The 14,371-nt window shown below is 43.6% G+C and overlaps 1 long non-coding RNA gene across 1 annotated transcript; it reads left to right on the top strand.

Moving 5' to 3' along the window:
• Nucleotides 1-689: 689 nt before the first annotated feature.
• LOC116037366 lies at nucleotides 690-11,557 on the top strand. Its single transcript, XR_004101852.2, has 3 exons — nucleotides 690-935; nucleotides 3,775-3,868; nucleotides 10,711-11,557. It is a non-coding gene; the product is annotated as an uncharacterized LOC116037366 (long non-coding RNA).
• Nucleotides 11,558-14,371: the final 2,814 nt, after the last annotated feature.

Genomic DNA, 14,371 nt, shown 5'->3' with positions numbered 1-14,371 from the left:
TTTAGCGATGTATAACACGTGCACAACAGATGAGAGCTGACTGACTAAAATAGCTTGCTATATTATTTCGTCTTTTAGGTATTTTTAAGAGATGTGTTTTTGCGCTTTGTTTTGCTTCTTTAAATTAGGCTATTAATGCAATACAGCTTATCCTAAATGAAAATTAACTTATATGGCTAAATGATGTAGTCTAACTCATACCATTTAAATAATCAAAAGATTAGAAGATTGTGAAACATTGTTGTTGCTGAACATATTAAGAATTAACATTATTTTATGAAGTTTGTGCTCCTATTACACTGTCTGTACAGGAGTGTAAAGCTTAGGCCTACTTTAGAAAGAGAACGCTTCAATACATGTGACAGTAAAAGAGACTTACATAGTGGACATTTTCCAAAATGTGAACGTTTTTAAAATGTCTAAATAATTTCTCAAAAACACAGCCATTGCTCTCAAAATATCATGATCGACCCAGCTCTACTCGCGAAAGATTTTACGCACGTAGGCCTATTACGGCCTGACTAATGAGGATAACTGGGGGAATAAAGCCATGATTGACACACACCTGCATTCATTTTCAAATTGGCTTTAATGATTTCAGATTCCCGCCTCTCTCTCTCTCTCTCTCTCTCTCTCTCTCTCTCTCTCTCTCTCTCTCTCTCTCTCTCCCTCCGAGGCGGAGTTTATCCCTCCGCTCACCGTGTGGAATCTGCACTTGTCAGTCGCAGCTCGCATGTGTGAGGGAGAGGACACATGCAAGTCTATAGAGAGATAGGACACTTTGTAGCTTGAATACTCTGCTCTTTTACACAATTTTCTCTCATCGGGTGCGATCAGACACACAGGCTCTGATAACACGGAAAAATCCAAGGCGGAATTTCAAATAGTTGGAGGATATTGACTGTAGTGGAGTGGAGTTATAGCCTGATGTGCAAGTAAGTGGGATGCTGACTTTATATGACTGGTGTAGTTGATGTGAAAATAGCCTTAATTCTGATTAAGAAGGCTGTTGTGTATTTCATTTCATTGATTGTGGTTTTGTGTTTCCCAGAAATGTAAACCATAGCTACATTATTGAATGCTGTTTGATGGGAACTTTGCTTATCAGGCCTGATGCGTTAGAGTAATAGCTCAAATCTAGCCACATTGTTGACCAAAGGCAGCCCATACTCCTAAAAATGTAGTTTATAAATTGCAAAAGGACGAGGTTGTGTGTCTGGCCTTTAGCTACATGCACTTGTGATGCCTTGCAAAACAAAATGCTGATTTAGCACCAAATGGTGACACTCATAGGCTACAGCATCATGTGTTTAATTGTGGCGATGCCAATAAACGTTGAAGAAGCTAATTGTGTGTGTGTGTGTGTGTGTGTGTGTGTGTGTGTGTGTGTGTGTGTGTGTGTGTGTGTGTGTGTGTGTGTGTGTGTGTGTGTGTGTGTGTGTGTGTGTGTGTGTGCGTGTGTGTGCGTGTGTCAAACTAGTCATTGAAGCCAATACAAGTGTGTTTTACTGTAACTTAATTTCACCTCTATATCATGATATAATAATATGATACATGGCCTATATAAAAGCTTATATTATGTTGCTGCTCTCTCTCTCTCTCTTTCTCTCTCTCTCTCTCTCTCTCTCTCTCTCTCTCTCTCTCTCTCTCTCTCTCTCTCTCTCTCTCTCTCTCTCTCTCTCTCTCTCTCTCTCTCTTCCACCGTATTTCTCTCTCTATCCTCTCTTCTCCTCTCTCTGTTTGTATCGGAGAGGCGGCCCCTTTAAGAGACGACGGGTTAGTTTGTGTCTTTGGTTATCTAGCTGTATGAGTTTTAATTTCATAAAGCTAGAGAACCGAAAGTACGAACTGACGCCGAGCACTTCGGAGCCCGGGGCTTCCTCTCGCTTCGGCGTGGAGGAGGAGATGGTGCCGGTGCGGACAGCAGCAAGAAGAAGAGGGACGGATGCTGAGAGGGGCTGCACGCGGGGAGTAGTGATGGTGCTGGTGGGGACTCCGTTGGGCCAGAAAGCAACACCGGCGTGATTTTTAATGTTGGTTGTCCGCCTCTTCTGGACAGGTGTTGGCACGTTCGCAGTAGCCACCTGCGTGTCAGTGAGCGCGTGAATGTTGCTGCTTTTAGGGTTCGTGTTTTGGGCATCGCGGTGATGCTGGGGCCTATTGAGGATCAATGAATCGGCTGCTCGCTCAACTTTAGCACACAAGCTAGTGATGCATGTGGGAAAACATACTGAGAACCCCGCAGCGCGTTCTGTTGTGTAGTTGTCATAAATATGTGGGTGTTATAGGCCTACCATTAATATCTTTAGGGGTTAGACAGAAATAGTTAAAGGATTCGTACGATTGGTCCATCCAGGACTCACGTATAATGGTGTTGGCAGCAGCAGCCTATCACTTTTAGGATCTCACATGTTGCTTATGGGGATTTTTGTCGGTCTAGAAGTTGCCTACATTTAAGTCAATAATTGCTCTGTATGAATTTATCCTGCAGAGCTGCATCCACTGTAGACTCCCTGACTCCTCTGATACTGAGTGTATTTCCTTTATGAGTGGTCTAGGCTAAGTGATATCCCCTGGCTGTAATTTACTTGACATTATGAGTGTGATGTATAATTGGATGCACATGTAGATCACTTGGTGCAAGATGAAGCCTTATTAGACCTTATAGGACTGGACTATGTGTGCTATCATGCCTGATAACTACACAGAAACACAGTTTTTGCACCATTTCAGTGTCGACTCGAGTGGGTTGTTTGGTTCTTTGCTACCCAGCCAGAACCTGCAGGGTACAACACATCAAAATCATATTGCATCAGTCATTGAGCACAAAAGAGACTGCACACAATCATTATCAGTTGTTTCGAACATGTTTTCATCACTGAAACCGAGTTAGACTTGTATTGGCAGATATGTTCAAATTTGTGTTTCGCTGGGTGGATTATTTTTGTTTGCCTGCTAGATAAGAACAAAATAGGACATCGGCTCAGAGTTTGATCTATTCTTAGAGCAGAATCAGCAAGCCTTGGAGATGAGTGAATATCCCTGAAGACCCAGCATGCTCTATTTAGACCATGACTGACAATATTTGATGTGCGCAGTTAAACAAGAGAGCCTGGATCATGTGTGACTGCATGTGTGTTGTTGAAGTTTGCATATGAGAGCCAGTTTGAGCCAGTTTATACAATTTGACATCCATGTCCTCCGTCTTGTAGTGATAAATAGAAAATCAGGGATTAAAATATTATGCGATTATGCAATCTTGATCTGCAATCTCTATCTTTGTGTTTGATTCCACGGCCGTAGTGATGATTTTTAGAATGTATACTCTCATACTAGGCTACTTTTTTTCACGTACAACATTTTTTGTGTTCAATCCTGTATTTCAGTAGCTTAGCAACTGGGATGCTGCCCAGATGAAGCATACTATATGCTATTGCTTTGTGGTATAGTTTCCCACTTAGTGTGGATTGCTTCTACATCACATTTCACAATTTTGGCTTTTCGCAAACATTTTTATCAAGCTTGAGTTATTGTTCATGGAACAGAAAATATCTTTAACCTCTCAAAGAGGCAAAATAATGTGTAGTGCATGGGAGAAAACACCAGACAAGTTTGGTGGAGGGCTGTTAGCTGCAAGGTCAACAAAGCCCCAGATAATTCCTCTTTTTATTTTCCTCCACTCTCTTGCAAGCTACTTATTTATGCCTGAAATACGTGGTTTTATTAAAAATGAGAGCTCACACAGACTGATTCTCTTTTCTTTTGTCTTTAAAGGAAAATGCCGCCAGTGTCAGCCCTGAAGTTTGCGTCATCTCCCAATGAGGACAAATTGGCACCAGACAGGATGAGGAGCAACAGTCAGCCTGAGGTAAATAGTTAAAGTAAGAACACATGCATGTAGAGAAGCGGTTGAGCTGTCATCTCCATATGAGCAACAGTCAATGTTGTTGCCACATGCACAAGCAGTTTGCTTATCCTGCCCCACATATTTTCTATATAACAGTAAGTCCATGGAGTTAAGAGGCAGGTTCAGGTCAAACTTGAAGATGCTGGAGGCTTGCATATTCAATTTAATTTTAGCCTTCATTCTTAAGCGAACGATGCTGCAGCAAGGCTGGTGGTTGATTGTTGTCCATATTTTGAAGAGCTGTGAGGATGGTGTTGTGTATATGTGTGTGTGTGTGTGTGTGTGTGTGTGTGTGTGTGTGTGTGTGTGTGTGTGTGTGTTGGGAGGAGGGGGGAGGGGGTGAAAAAGACAGAGAAAGAGAGACATGCTGAGCCTTAATTTTGAAATATTGCGAACTTTGTATTTTGCATCAACAATGATTTTGTGAAGTGCACTGTAGTAACCCTCACCGTCTTATTCAAAGGAAAAGAGGACTTAGGAGGGACATTTTACTGCCAGTTTTATTTGTGCACAGTGTAAATGTCAGTTTTATATCATTCATGTATATATCAGAATATATACAGTTCATACAGTGTGGAGCTGCAGTAAAGTAGCCTACAGCAACAGTGTAAACGGTGTGATTTGAGCGGGTGAAGTAAGAGCTTCATGTTGAATTCCATCATTCCTTTGAAGTATTAACATTTCCTACATTGCACATTACCCCCCCCCATCCTCCTCCTCACACACACACACACACACACACCTCTCTTTCATTCACATACACTCAGCGTATTATCCCTTTAAACACTATGATCCCATTTGTCAGGTAGAGTGTATGGAAGGTGCAGGGGAGGTGGCCGTGTAATCTTTGCTGCGGTTCTTTATCCAGTTAGGAGAGCACAGGCAAGGTTTGGACCTGCTCATGCGGAAAGAGCGTTTGGGTGGCTCAGTCCTTTTTTGCCCTAATGCCTTGATGAGCCACCCTCCCCTTGTCAAAAGTCTCCTGATTATTGTGGGCAAAGTAACCATTTGCATAAAGGTATAGCACATGCATAATTTAACAACGGCAGCATTACGTAAGTCGAAGCGCTGGAAAATACCGTACATTGCCAAGGAAACCTATTGTACGATCAGTGCGGTGAGATGTTTTGGGTTTCACATTAAAATTTCCAATTTTAAGGCTTCTAAGAAATACAAAAACTGAGCTCAGGAGATGTTATTTCAGTTATTTTACAAGATCACAACAGAAACACTCCTAGCTTAAAGTTTTTTTTTAGTAGGTTCCCTCCAATTCCTCATTTAATAGTTCATCATTAGGAATTAAACAATATTGTTAGCAAGGTCAAATCGTCATGGTTCCACAACCTTGAAACTCTATATAAAGCTCAGTTATTCAAATTCATTTTGGAGTTCTTTGAGTTGCCCAGATTTTCCCAAGCTTTATATTAGCATATGCAAGGGGCGGCCTGTGCTGCTGTTTTCTAAAGTGGATGTAAATTATAACCTCAGTATTATACAGGCTGATAGGAGATAAATCTCTGCAGTAATGCATTGCAGCGAATGGGGGTGGGATAGTGGGGTGCTGTGGAGGGGGGGTTGGTGCGTGTGCGTGTGTGTGTGTGTGTGTGTGTGTGTGTGTGTGTGTGTGTGTGTATGTGTGTGTGTGTGTGTGTGTTGAGTACTGTACAATAGCCATTGGCAGATGGAATACATCTAGCAAAGCACTTGCTTATAGTCATGCTAAACTCTCTTTTCACTGGTTTTTAGTTTCTCCAAATTTATGGCCACATTTTGGAAAAAAAGGAGAAATTTTAAGAGGGAGATGCAAAGAAATAGAAATTTTAAGACAGTTGCAATATTGGTTTAATAGTTTTGCAAGTGTGCACACATCGTTTAAAACAAATATTAACACAGGGAGATTACTAAGTCGAAATTTGCACTTGTGCGGTCCAAAAGGCTGAGGGGCTTCAGGCCTCACGAGCAGAGTGGAGATCCCTTTGGAATCCCTATGCAAACTAGGGCTTGAATAATGAGATGTATTTATGAAGGGCTGGGAAGGGGGTCCTGCTTTTGAAAGCCAGTAGGCCGGAGCCTGAAAAGGATGGGAAAAGGAGGGGGGGGGGAGTCGGACAAGGGGGAACGGGGGGGTGTGTGTAGAGGGGGTACAGGGGCCCCCAGCAGCCCAGGCCTCGGCTGAGGCAGCTGTGAAAAGGGGTCCCGTCTTTTTCCCACGCCCAGCAAGACGCGAAACACTGCCGCAGCTCGCTAGGGTCAAGTCCCATCGCTAATATATACACACACACATACATACACATGCATGCACACGCACATAGAGGGAGAGATGTGTGTGTAAAAGTTGTGCAAATTAACAAGCTGTCTGGGAAGCTCTGTGACATGGGGGACACCTGCTATTCTCCCAGAATGCTTTGCACTCTCATCAGGGGCCACTGGGCTTGATGGGACAACAATTAGGTCATAACTTCAACTTGAACTTAAAAATTTGTTGAGGATTGAAAAAAGGGCTAAATTATGATTATTTTTTTTTCTTTCTTTCTTTTTGCTTTTTGAATGCATTTTATTTGCTTCCTATTATTGATACAGTGTCATACAGTATACAGTATAGTGTTATTTCTACATTTTGTTAGCATACTAATTGTTTATTTTTTCATGCTTTGATGCCAAAAAATTGGAGGCAGTTTTGGAGAAATAATGCAATATTTTTTACTTCTGCAGTTGTTGATGAGTCCATTCACTCAGTCTGTAGAGACAAACTTGGCCTTGTGCTTGAACTGTCAACTTGGCATTGTCTGCCTACACACATACACACACACACACACACACACACACACACTAACACACACACACTAATACACATGCATACACAGCTTGCTTCAAGGACACAAAAGAAAAATTTAAACATGAAATGGAGGAGGGTTGGAGGAAGATATGGCAACTATGGAGGAATGTTTTTGGAGCTGAACTCTGAGTGTGACCTTCTGTTCTCCTCTCAATAAGGAGCTGAAAGACAACAGCGATGTTTTAAACAGAGAATAGTGATGGCCATCTCATTTATCAGGACAAAACGAGTGCTCTGCAACAATATTTAGCATGAAAAGAAAAAGCATTTATTTAGTTTATTTTCTGCAAGCTTGGGATGCATCTGTATCTCATTGTTCCACATTTTGTATTCTGCTTGTTCCAGTTTATGTAATCGCTCATTCATGTTTAAGAGCCGCGTTTCTCATGCAGCTTCTCTTTTGCTGCCTCCCCCATCAAGCTGGTGTCACACCCATTCCATTCCCTCTGTCTCTCTCTAGATAACGGCACACCAATCAAATTGGTGCAGCACTCAGTTCCCTCCCCGTTCCCCGCTGCACCAGACCTACACAGAGCGGTGTCACCCTAACTCAGGTCCCCCTTCCTTCTTAAGCTCCTTGCTTTAATTCCTCCCTGTGAAAGACACGCCTGCTATCTCTCTGAGTCTATTACCAAGCATCCTCTCTTTTTTCTCTCCCTTTCTCCTGCCTGTCCCTCCTTCTCTATCTCCTTCTCCCTTCCTTGTTACCACCTTCCCTCCTATTCAGATGAGTTTCAAATAGAGAGGGGGGACCCTTCTAATTAGCTCTGTAAAGATGCTTTGTCGCAGCCAGTGTGGCCACCAGTGTGTGCATTGAGAGGGGATGTGTGACAGCTAGTGTTAGCATTGAGAAAGTGTGTATGGGCTCTTAATGAGGTTTGTTAGCCGAGTGTGTATCCTGCTGTTTGAATACACCCTCGGCAGCCTTTGAAGGAACAGAGATGAAGAGAGCGAGGAGGAGAGAGGAGTCTTTCAGCGTGGCAGGTTGCAGAATGCAGATGATGCATTATGCTCAGTGTGGTTTCCATTTGAACCGCAGATGAGAGGAGAATAATGCTTTACTTGCGTGTTGGGGGGATTTTCGCCTCCGAAATTTGTAGCGGCTCCAATAAAACCTCTGTGGATTAGTTCTCAACAGATGCTAAAGTAGAGAAACTGGATGTAGAAAATGCTGTTTTCTAGGAAATATTGCATTTACTGGTTTAGCATGAAAGAAGGTGACACGTTTGGAAACTCAGCTAACAGTTTTCCGATGAATGGGAGGCCGGGTACAGAGAGGGAGAGAGAGTGATTCAGCTCATCGTTTGTGGTTGTGAGTGGAAGCCAGCTCACTAAAGACGAGAAGGCCTGTCAGAAATCATTATTGTGCAGCTTCAGTATGAGGCAACCTAATGCTTGTTTCAGAGTTGTCTTTTCTTTTTCAAGTCTTAAGAATAAGGACTCGCATGTCGTACATTGAAGGACAATGAAGAGGATGGTTAAAATAATTGGTGATCAACTGGAAACAGTTGGACAGGAAATAGATATTTTGACAAAATGCAGAGGAGAGGTGGTGGTGGAGATTAGAGATAGCTGGAAACAGATGAGAGCTGGAGGTGAAGGGTAACGGAGAGAGAGATAGAGAGAGAGAGAGAGAGAGAGAGAGAGAAAAAAAATCAGAAATGAGGGACCTGCTGGGCCTGCCTGCTGCCTCAGAGATTGTAAACTGTCACTCAGGATGCAGACAGACAAGCACGACAGACATCATTTCCCCACATTACCTTCTACCACTGAAACTGTCGTCCATGCAGCCCCTTCTGCTCTCCCCTTCTTTTTCCATCCTTCACTTCCAGGTGATTTTTTTTTTTTTTGCCTGTGCACATGCATGAATATGAACCGCCTAATCTATTTCCTCTCTCTTCCTCCTCTCGCAGCTCCTCCACCACATTCTCCACCTCTCTCTTTTATTGTTGATGAAATGAGTCGGCTTGCGGTATACTCGCCCCTCTCATTGTTCGATGGTTCGTTGCCTCTCCATAGGAGGTACAGAGTGTTTGGGATCTTTCCCCTGTTTTACCAGTTTACCAGTGTAATCCTTTACTCCGGCACAATGAGCTCTCACTCCAGCCACAGGATTCCATTAGACTCCCAGAGAGACAAAGGATCTCCATAAATATTTTCCAGCTACCCTTCGCCACCTATACCACCTTATGGCCTCAAACACCACCAAGCTAATAGCTTCCTTCATACATTTCAAGAAGAACCACCCCCCCTCCCCCTTTTGTGTAGCCAGAGAAGATTTTACCTGTCTGGAAAAGGAAGGTGGAATAAAAGCAAACACACTTACCTTACCAACGGCTTGTTAACGCTGTCAGCTTCACTCCCAAAACAGTGTTCCTTTACAACCGCAGAGTATATAACAAGCAGCTGCAAACAAGCAAATGCTTGTTATATGGTCTTTGGAGGAACGCTTAAGATGTTTAAAAAAAAAAAAAAAGCTGAAGTCATTGAAGGATGCGATTTCTGCTCTCTTCTGCAAATATGATGCCATTAAGGTCTGCAGATAAACTCCCCAGTCTGTCATTTGCTGGTTTAAGCAAAACGGCTCATTTTTAACTGTTGCCCCTTGGCTAAATGTTGAATTATTCATTAGAAATAATAAGATGGACAACATGTAAAACCAAGCCAAGAGAAAGCAGACGAAACATAAGATCTAGACTGACCATACATACAGGCTGATGATGATTATCTTGCGAAACGTAAGAATAATGATACAGAATATAGCTAATTATTCTTGAAAGTTGTGTAAATATTTAAGGGATGCCTGATTGCTGCTGCGATGTGTTTGTCGATCTCTCTGTTTTGTTCTTCAAGTCCAAAGCCATGGGTCACAGGGCTCCTTTCTGCTCCCCTCCTCATACACAAACATATCCATCTATCTCCCGTCCGTCCTTCTCCTCCTGCCCTCCCCCCCCCATCCATCCTTCCTTTTCCTCCCATCTTGATAATGCAGCTCTTTTCTTCCTTGCTGGGTGGAGGGCTGCCCTGAACTAACATTGTCCCCTACTCCGGCTCTAGTGGGGGGCCCTATTGTGTGTGAAGGAATGGGGAGTTAACACCCATGTCTGAACCCTCTCAATGGGGGCATTGTGTCTGAATCATCCTCCGGCTCACCCAATCTCACCCCACCTCACTCCCCTGCTCAGGCCAAGCTAGGGGCTACTCTGGGTGCTCCCCCATTATAAGATGAAAACATGCACATAACAGCAAACTCAAATTCACAAACCATCCCATAGCTGACCTTGGCCGCGTTAACCCGTTACCTTCTGTGTCCTATTAATTTTCCAGCAAACCACACTGATCTGAATGTGTGTTGGCTGCTGTTTTTTACAGAAAATGGGGGCCAGTGGACGCACAGTTACTGAAGGAGGCCCCTGCGATTTGTTTTTCTTATAGAAAAGAACGAAGCGACACATAAAGGACTATGTTGTATTAGCATGATAACAGCATACAGAATGCTTTCAGAAAATTTCAAGACGCACTGCAGTGAAGGAATCCATGCAAATTATTCCTTTAGTATCAAAAACATTTTTCTCATTGTTGTTTTATTTATGCCAGTTGTAAGACATGGTCAATAATGACTAAACATATTGAATTAATGAATGTCAATAGTATTGCCAAACAGTGTCGGTTATGTGTAATAGTTTTAATGTGAATGATTTATATTTATGGGAAGAAAAAAACAAAAACATTTTTAAATATGAAGAGAGATGATGTGCCTGTGTTTCATGCAGTATGCTGAGCATTTTTATTTATTTCTGTACAGCAGCGAGCGCCTTGGGGCAGGTTACAAAAGAGCAAGTTGGCGTTTTCTTCCCACATATTTTTAATCAAAGTGTTAGTGTTTACATTTGCATTTGCATTGAGCAGAGGGACGCTGAATGCCAAAGGTGAGATTTTGAAAAACACTCTATTTTCCCTTTTTCAGATGGAAACACGGGTGGGTGGTTGGAAGGCTGGATAAAGGCTGGTAGATGACTGAACTCAGAGACTCGGCGCAGCTCATCATCATTGCCATGGGCTCTTGTCTTCCTCCTCTCCTCCTGTGGGCCATACCTCCATCCAGGGGTGCAGCAGACCAATGTGAAGCCCAGGCGGGGAGCTAGTGAGTGGGCTGGGAAGGATGGAGAAGGTCCCTGAAGGCTCGAAGCACCTCTGGAGCTACCGGCATGCTGGAGAAATCAATATTAAAAACACAGAGCCTGCACAGCTCTGAGTGGGGTTTCCTGTGTTAGTCTGTGGCCTAGGGGCCCGCAGACCTCCAAAGGACAGGCCCTGTGTGGCCCTCTCAGCTGCAGCCCTGACTCCTCAGACTGGACTTCAGTCTCAATCTTCACTGGCTGTGTGTGGTTCTGCTGAAGGGGATCTCTCCCCAAATAATACCCAGAATGTTGAGGGACCGCCGACAGGGATATTCCTTTCTCTTGATTTTTTTCCCCCCTTCATAAGATTGACATATCCCCCACCTTGTGCCTCCGGCTGTTTAAAAAAACACTTTGGGAGTTCTGCTTTTGACTTATTCTCCATGCTCAACTCGCCCGTTGTTTATTCCCCAACCAGTTTTTACATTTGACAAAGAGACAGTACCATCTTTATTTTCTCTTCCACTCTTGCCTTTCTGTTACTATGGTGAGCTGTAGACATGTGTCATGTATTAAAACCGAAAAGATTACTGGCACATGAGGTATGATCATCTTTTTTTTTTTTTTTCTCCGTGATGTCTGTTATTCAATTCCAGACTGTTAAAGACAAAAAAATTGACTGAATAAAGAGGGCAAAAGATCGCAGAGCAGAGAGACTTCCCACCTTGTAGTGGAGATGGCAAAATGGCAAGTATCTCTCTTTAGCACTTCACGTTTTCCACTCTGTGAACAATGTCCAATGTGCTCTCATTACTTTATACATGACCTAAAAAAGTGTGTGTGTGCGTGTGTGTGCGTGTGTGCGCGTGTGTGCGTGTGTGCGTGTGTGTGTGTGTGTGCGCGTGTGTGTGTAACTTGCGTAACTTGGCACCCTGTTTGGTTCAGAGGGGATCATTTAAGGATGATAATTAGAGCTGTAAAAGGTGTTTATTTAACTCCTTGAAAGGTTTGGTAGTTGACAGGTTAATTAACTAATAAAACTAATTAATACGTTTTTGCAAAGCCTACTGAATCATAAGATGCCACTCAAATCTGAACATTTACAACCGAGAGAGCTACTCTCGGTCTATACATTTTCCCCAACAGAGAGCTCTGTTTGTGTGTATGAATGGGCTGTGTATGCTTGGCCTTGAAAGTGTTTGCCAGCGAGCAGCAGCAGTGTGCACCCACAGCTCCCAAACTGCTGCCGTCGTCACAGTGATGCAGTGTGGTTGTTTCCATCCAGATGGGCACAGCTTCAGACAAAATGGCCGCCAGTCTCTCCCTCTGCCAAAGATGGCGGGCGTATCTCTGTTGTCTGCCATCTGTGTAACCGTTAGCTGTTGTCGAATGCAAATCGAGGCTAATTGCATTTGCATAACCTCCAACCATCATGTCGTTGGCTTGTGCTGATAATTGCTCCTATGAACGCGGCGTAGCGGCGAGCGAGCAGGAGTGAAGCAATGTTTTAAAGTGTATTTGCTGCCGTTTGTTTTTCTCTTGCGAGGATTCGCACACTGAAATGTATTTGATAAATGTTCTGTGCGTGTGAGATCAAGAGTCTGGTCTTACTGTGCCATATGGTGTGTGTGTTTGCATGTGATTCCCTCGCATGCAAATGTGACACTGTACAAAAGATTAAGGCAAGCCTTTTTTTTAATCAGATAGCGCTCTGTCACACATGCACTGAGTTTTTTTTAAACACGGACATACATAATGCACCAATGAAAGCATTAAGCAAACAGAGGAGATCAGACATGCACACATACTCTAATTAAAAAGGGATCCATAGGCCCAACAAACTCCAGACAGACAGACCATAATAGTCTCATTTTCATGCACATGGGTGTCTGGTTACCATGGCACTTAACAAATCATGGGGTGACTGATTTTGCTAGAAAAGGGCTGCATATGAAACCTATAAATAGGCGGTGTCACAAAAAAATTGCCGCCTGAAGAACATGTAGCGTTGAAGTATCATATCAGTGCTATTTCCCAAGAATACACTAGTTAGAGGAAAATGAGAGACAGCCGAACTGCTTGTCATCTTTTTGAGACTGAAATAACCTGAAAAATATTGAACACGCATCTCATAACTTGGCATAAATAACGTTCGGAGGCATTTATGTAGTCAGAGGATTGAAGCGTTGTATAAATGAATATGTCACGTTTCTGCGTTTCGGCAGTGCGTCGTTTTGTGGTCGCATTTGATTGAGCAGGTCTTGTTTTTGGGGCGTTAATTCATGCGATGAGAGCCGTCTGAGCGCCTGAGTAACAAAGCAGTGCTCGTATTTGCATTTGCCCATCAAGGCAGCTGCTGTGATGTACAGTTAGGTCTACTGTGGGCAGCAAAATGGCGGTCACGCGTATCATAGGGTCTGTCTGCTGGTCGTGGGAGCTGAGGAGAGGAGAGAGGGGAGGAGGGGGATGAGGGGATTTTTGGGGCGTCTGGTTCGAGTTAGAGAGAGGGTTGCGGGGTCTAGACTGGGGTGGGGGTCGCTCATAAGGGGAAGATGGAGCGGGGGGGGTGGTGGTTGAAAGGTTATTATTTGAGAAGGGGTGGGGGGGTGTCTGGTTTTAGGAGGAACAATTAATGAGGGACTGGAGGGGAGGGGGGTAGTTTGTCTGCATTTATGAACATGTGTCTGCGTCTTGGCCATTTGCATAGAGCGATCAGGGCGTCCATATGCTGTGCAGCGAGGCAAATTCAGTCACAGTCGTTTGCACGCCTCTCAAGGTCTCTCTCACATGATCTGAACCAAAACCCGCCGAGTGTCGCACCCCTCCACATCTGACATTATCTGTCGGAGAGCAGGAAACGCGCTCTACCCCATTTCTCACAATAACACTTAAACGCTCCTACTATACTGCAAGCCTCATGGTAGCCGCATCACTGTTTCTGTCTGTTACGCCAGCCAATGAGGAGATGCGAAGCTGCTCTCAGCCAATGACAAGCGGTAAAGAATCAGGAAGAGGAAGGCAAAAGTGAGGAGAGTCGTGAGTTTACCCTTGAGGTGCCGGAGGGAAAAGAGAATCAACAACACAGCTTCAACGGGAAGGAATCGAAGAGAGAGAAGCAAAGGATAGTGGGAAGGGGTAAAGCAACATGATGATAAAGCCAACATAGTATTCCAAACATAAAGCACTAAAATAGGAAACAAAGCCATTTATTAGAAACAAAAATTGTTGACTGTTAACATTTCCTTTGTGCGCTAGTCAGGAATGGGATCATAGAGTATTTACAGATCGGTGGGGGAAGAAGGGAAAGAAAAGCCTCCCTTCCACTGAAAAGTCATGAAGACGGAGTGGTTGTCACAAGGCCCACATAAAGTCAGACAGCCAGTCACAGACACAATGCAAATCTCCATAATGTCCTATATGAATACTGTTGTGTTTAAAGTGTGATCGTCTCCCAGGCTGGAGGTCTGAGCTCGGAGCGTGGGAATGTTAGGAGAACATATGCAGATC

This window comes from Sander lucioperca, chromosome 9, assembly GCF_008315115.2.
Source record: "Sander lucioperca isolate FBNREF2018 chromosome 9, SLUC_FBN_1.2, whole genome shotgun sequence".
NCBI classification, from domain to species: domain Eukaryota; kingdom Metazoa; phylum Chordata; class Actinopteri; order Perciformes; family Percidae; genus Sander; species Sander lucioperca.
The sequence above is the reverse complement of the archived record's forward strand: the minus strand, read 5'-3'. Positions and strand labels throughout refer to the sequence as shown.